The 5,595-nt window shown below is 59.1% G+C and overlaps 2 protein-coding genes across 2 annotated transcripts in view; both read right to left on the bottom strand.

Annotated features, from left to right (window-relative positions):
* Positions 1-5,595, bottom strand: part of LOC113206159 (MAP kinase-activating death domain protein) — a gene marked incomplete in the record, with an annotated part of 33,137 nt that overhangs the window by 2,968 nt on the left and 24,574 nt on the right.
* The window catches only part of LOC127751397 (RNA-binding protein fusilli-like), a 63,661-nt gene that overhangs the window by 55,799 nt on the left and 2,267 nt on the right, over positions 1-5,595 (bottom strand). The gene's annotated exons all lie outside the window — the stretch shown is intronic.

Genomic DNA, 5,595 nt, shown 5'->3' with positions numbered 1-5,595 from the left:
CCCCCATCAAACTTCCCCGCCTCCTTCCCTCCAGCTCACGCCCCCGCATCCTCCAGTATGGTGAGGTATGGTGCGGCCGGCCGCCGCCACGGGGAAGTACGTAGGACCTAAATTTAGCCAGAGGAGCGAAACAAGGTATTCCTCCACTGAATATTAACGGAAAGGCACAAGTGGGGAAAGTGACGTTCTCCGCCGGTGGTGACGCGGCACCGAGTATTAACAAAACGGCGAGGCGAGTCGGGAATACAATTAAACGGACCCGCGCGTGCAATGCAATCTCTGGCCCGCGAACAGGACCCTAGGCCACGACTATTAAAAGGCGCCCGCTCCGCGCTCGTCTTATCTCCCGAGGCTCGCGGGCCATTCGCGGTCGCGGGGCAACATTCACGCACGGCGCCCGGCAGATAAGCGCCGAGCGGGTGTCAGCCGGCCCGTGAGAAAAGCACCCCCGAGAGTATGGGAGTACCTGCTACCTCGCATGGCAGAGCACTTCCCTCATGTCACAGCGCACGCCCGCGGCCGACGTACCCACGAGGAGACCGGCGCGCGCGCGCGCGCCTCACCGAGGGGCGCTAATGTTTGCTCGCTCATCAGGGTGCTCGCTTCTGTCGCTCCTCCGCTACCTGGATCCCATTCCGTGAGACAGACGCGCGGGGGGGCGAGGGGCCCGGATGGGGCAAGGTGGGCTCGGCCGGGGGCCGGTCTCGTCGGCTCGGGCGAGGCCCGGTGCCAATCCAGGGGGGACCGGGTGCGATCGAGAGAGTGAGAGAACCAACCTCCAAAATCGAAGACGGCGACGAGAGAAAAAAAAACACACTCGGAGGAACACTACACACACAGAGACTAGATTGTCATGGAAAACGTTGGCTTGCGGCTGGTGATGTCTTGAAGTTGATGAAGGACTTGAAAAATTATAACTTAATAAATAATAAACTTGCGTTTGGTCGCAAAAAAACGTGATGATTGGTGGCAACAAACTTGGTTAACTATCACAGATCACTTTGTTCTTGTTCCTCTTCCATGTCACTAATTTATTGATATCACACGATATTTGTAAACAGATCAGGCACTCTCACTCACACACTGTAACTAAACACAACGTTCACACGCATTCACTCGGACTTGTTCGTCAGTGGCTCTCGCCTCGCCTCGCTCGCATCAACTGTTGGTCGGGTTGTCTTGTCCGGCTGAAGCGCGCAGCCCGGCACGGGAGAGAAGGGGGAGGGGAGGGGAGCGGCAAGGTGTGCTCGCGTCTGGCGCGGCTCGCCACGGCCAGTTGGGTGAGAATAGGGGGCACACAGGTAAGCCAAAGAACACCGCGCCACGGCTCGACAGATACTCCACTCCCCTCCTCTCTCTCTCGCACACATCCTTCTCTATCCCTCTCCTCGTCAGAGAGGAAAGAGGGGGGTGGGGAGAACAGAAAGGAAGAGAGAGAGAGAAGGAGAGGGGGGAGGGGAAAGGGGATCTGGGGGCACCCCGGCGCAGGCTGCATGCGAGTACCAGGCAGCGGCCTCTCTCTCGCACCCGCATGCCCGTAGACGAGGCGATAAGGAAAGGACTGCCGCCGCGGAGGCCCGGTGGCGGCGTGGCGTGGCGTGGCGTGGCGCGGTGGCGTAGCGTGGCGCGGTGGCAATGCACGCGGTTTGCACGCCATGCGCCACGCCACGCCGCCGCGTGGAGCCGCGCGGACGCGGAGAGCCACACACGCGGTCATCATGGAGCGCCCCAAAGTGGAGCCGCCGCCGCCACCGCGGCTGGACAGGCCGCTCGCGTAACCGGCCCTTCACGGCCCTTTCCCCGTGGCCCGGCCCGCAGGAGGACACCTGCCTCGTCCCCCGGCGACCCGCGCCCACCCTAGCCGCGCCCCGCGCCCCGCGCGCCGTTTGCCGGCCCGCGAAATTTGCAAGTTGATTGTTTGATGGGCTCTCCGCACGCCTCGCGGCTGAATCGCTTTTCTGGCGGATTTGAGCAGCACCCCTTGCGGGAGTAAGGGTGGTCCCGAGCGGGGGTACCTCGACATTAGAGGGTGTTGGTTGAACACTACGTTCAGATAGGCGAAATCGCAGATTGATGAGATTAGGTGTATTTCGATCTTTTGTATAAGGCACAACAAGATGAAGTCGCGGCTGGCTGGATCTGCAGGCTATGCGCTGTCGGTTGCGTACATTCAGGGGTTTTGTGACTCAAATTGCCTACCTTCTATGCGGCTTTCTAGAGACCACAAGCCCCCCTGTAATCTGCAGCTGTGCCACGCTGATATCGACTGAAAAAACCCAAGTTACAGTTGCATTGACACAAATTTTGAAACGTCATTGAACGACGCTGTTTTCGGACACCGTGGAGTGCGTTGTTCATTCTGATATACACGTTATCCCTGGCTGGCCCATTGGGCTCCCTGGCCACATGCCCATTGCCCATCCATCCGCCTCGGACGGGCCAGAGGCAGAGGCAGGCAGGTGTGCGCTGGCCGGCACTAGGGGCACTAGCCCATCTGACGACTCTCTTGGGTAATGTCGCTCCCCGGTCCCGGTTCAACAGCACGGCCACGTCGCAGTTGTTAGGTTCAAGCTTCCCGAAGGTATTTATTACTATTATTATTCGTAATCCAAATCACACCTCGTAACGCTACACCCGCGCCGGGGCCGGCCGAGTCCAAACCGGTACCGCAGAGACTCGGCTTCGACCTGAGACATTTCAGAGAGACCTGCACCAAAGCAGCACCGCGGGTAGCGCCAGGCCATACTGGAAGGCAGGCGCAGCCGGCGCACTCGCTGCTCCGCACTACCAACTTTGACGAAATGTTCCACGTTTCCTGGTTTCGAAACCAACTGGACGGGATTCAATCCTTTGCCGCCCCGCCCGTTCCACCCGCCACGCCCCGCCGCACCCCGCCGCCGCGTCTCCGAACGGCGTGGAGGGGCAGCAAGTGCAACGGCCTCCCAGCAGAGCCGCGTGGTGCTTCCCCTCCAACACAGAGAGCAGGATGCAGTTGGATGCAACGACGATAGAATTCAAGTGGATGCAGATGGATACTGCGGAATGCAGTGCGGCCAAGACGACAGGTGGTATGACTCTTTTTTGCGCTTTTTTCATCGCCAGCTGCTGATGCTGGCGGTCTATGCCTGGCAGTGCTTTGACGATCTTGCACCGCGGCCCCGCCGCGGCCGCGGGCCACCCCGCGCCGGCTGCACCTGCACCACCCGGGCTGCACCGCCTCGCGACAGGTCGCAGGCTGCGGACAAGCTAAGCGAGTATACAGTGTGACGAAAGTCGGCTGGCGCACGAAACGTCGTTGCCGGTTTTCAAAATTGAGTGCGTGGCTATCCTTCTATGCGTGTGATTTGAGCAAATGACTCGTGCCACGACTACACCATGATTTGCAATGCTTTGGTTTGGTACGCAAATAACAATCAGATGAGAATCACCAGCCCGCTCGTGTCACCCCATCGTCGATACGAGGATGAACTCCCCGATGGACATGGTGGAACACCCCGAGGAACAACTCACGTCAGGGAACATCCCCTCCCTCGGGTCGGGGCTGGTAGGTGGCAGGGCTGGCCGGCGACACTGGTGACCTGAATGCGGGTGGGGTTGGAACGCACCTCCACCTCCAGCATGATAGGGTTACGGCCAAATACCACAAAGCGCTGCATTTAGGCCCGTTTTGTTCAATATCTCGAGTCACCCACGCCTCTGATCGCCGGGGACTGAAACTGACATCAAGGTAAGAGAGGGGTTCCAAATCTATCAGGATAACAAAGATCCAGCTTTCTACAAACATTGGTTTACCGGTCTGTATGAAGCGACATATTGTCCAGAAGACACTTTTGTGACAAAGGGGGGGCGGGGGGAGGGGGGGGGGTCAATGTGAGATGTCGTATACACGACGGCCCAGTGGCTGCCTGCTTGCTTCTTGAAGTAGCCGCGGCCCGCGGCGTCGTGGAAGTGAGCCCCCGAGGGTCCCCGAGGGCCGTATTGTATGTAGATGCAGGTGGGTTGGGTTGACCCCCCCGATTGACCCCTCGGTGACCCGACCCCGTGGTCCCCCGGCTCCGCGCTGCCCCCATGTATTACGTCAACGGAAAGCTGAACGCACTTTGACTCCCGTGCCGTCGGAGCGCGTTTGCGACGGGAAGGCGGAGCGCGAGCGAGTGAACGCGAACCACGTGAACACGGTAGAGAAAGGGGGGGGTAGGGGGAAGGCCCTTGACAATCCCTCTGTCTGACTGCCCAGTTGGGTGGCATGGCGTGAACTTCACGTCGTAAAGCCGGATGTCTCGATCTCGACTGGGTCACACTGAGAGTGAGAAATTAATAGAAATCGATGCGATTACGATACAGGCGCCACCCCGGTCCATCCCCACTCACAGAACTGCGTCCGATGCGATATCGAATCAATATCAACCACCGATTCGACACGAGAATCTACAATTTTCCGATTCGTCGACGTCGCGACGGGGCACTGCCACGGGGCTCGCGGTGGTGGGTTCGGCGTGTGCGCGCGGTGCGGTGCGGTGAGGTGGGTGGGTGGCGGGCCGCGGCCCCGCTGCTGTAGGTAGCCTCTGAGAGGCTGCGGAGGTCGACGGAATTTCGCATCGACTTTTCCCACCGAAAAAAAAAAGCGAAGTGCATGAGAGCTGGCTCGATGGCACATCATGGCACTGTTGTGCGGCCTGATGCTGCAGTTGCTGCTGCGCTTGCGCGGCCTTCCCTCCAGGAGAGGGGGCGAGGGTGATAGGAGAACATCCCTCTTTGGCAACTTCCCGTTTCTGCTCGTTGGGGTTTTGTCTGCAAGTAGGTAAGCAAAAGACCAAAAGATACACTTATCGGTTACATGGAGCCTACGTACCGGGTGTTTCAAAGCGGACAACGGGCAGTATTGCGGGTTTGCCTACTCCCTCCGCCCGTAACGCGCTATAAGGCCCCTAGCCCTAGGCCCTTGAAAGCTCTGTAGCTATAGGCCACTGCGGTTCCAGCGAGTGTGCGGAGGAGTGTGCACTGTTGTGTATACGCTCTAAGACACCCGGTACTCGTAAAGCTAGACAATCAGCTCGCAGTGAGAACGGGGTTCTGATGGCTGTAATCGTTGTATCGTCTTTAAAGACAATACACCACAGTGTTGCGGGCTTGCCTACCCGATCTGCCCGAAAGGCGCCATGGCCCCTTAGGTATGCAAACCCGCAACACTGGGGAGTATTGGCCTTTACACTCGGTAGAAAGTAAAGAAGAAACAAACTAAGGGACAGAACAGACGGAACATAAAATAATTTGTCGTTCGACAAAGTAATGACGTGCGTGAATATAGTCTTAACTCCTTGCGGAGCAGCCATGCAGACACACTCATGAGACAGACTCCATGGCTCGGAGAGCTGCGTGGCATGTCTACCTAGAGAACCCTCCTTTTTACGGCAAGGCGAGGCTTCGCGAGAATCTATAAGACGGCGCCGTGCAGTGCCGTGCCCCGCCACGCGGCTCCGTGCCACGCCGCGAGCCCGCGAGGGAGCTCTCCCATTGGCGCGGGCAGCGGCCGCCCCAACCGGGCCCTGCCATTGGCCGCCGCGCTCATGGCGTCCCCCACCCACCCTCCTCCCT

This window comes from Frankliniella occidentalis, unplaced genomic scaffold (genome assembly GCF_000697945.3).
Source record: "Frankliniella occidentalis isolate FOCC.00 unplaced genomic scaffold, Focc_3.1 Scaffold461, whole genome shotgun sequence".
In the NCBI taxonomy this organism is placed as follows: domain Eukaryota; kingdom Metazoa; phylum Arthropoda; class Insecta; order Thysanoptera; family Thripidae; genus Frankliniella; species Frankliniella occidentalis.
Note: the sequence above shows the minus strand (reverse complement) of the source record. Positions and strands in the feature narration are given on the sequence as shown.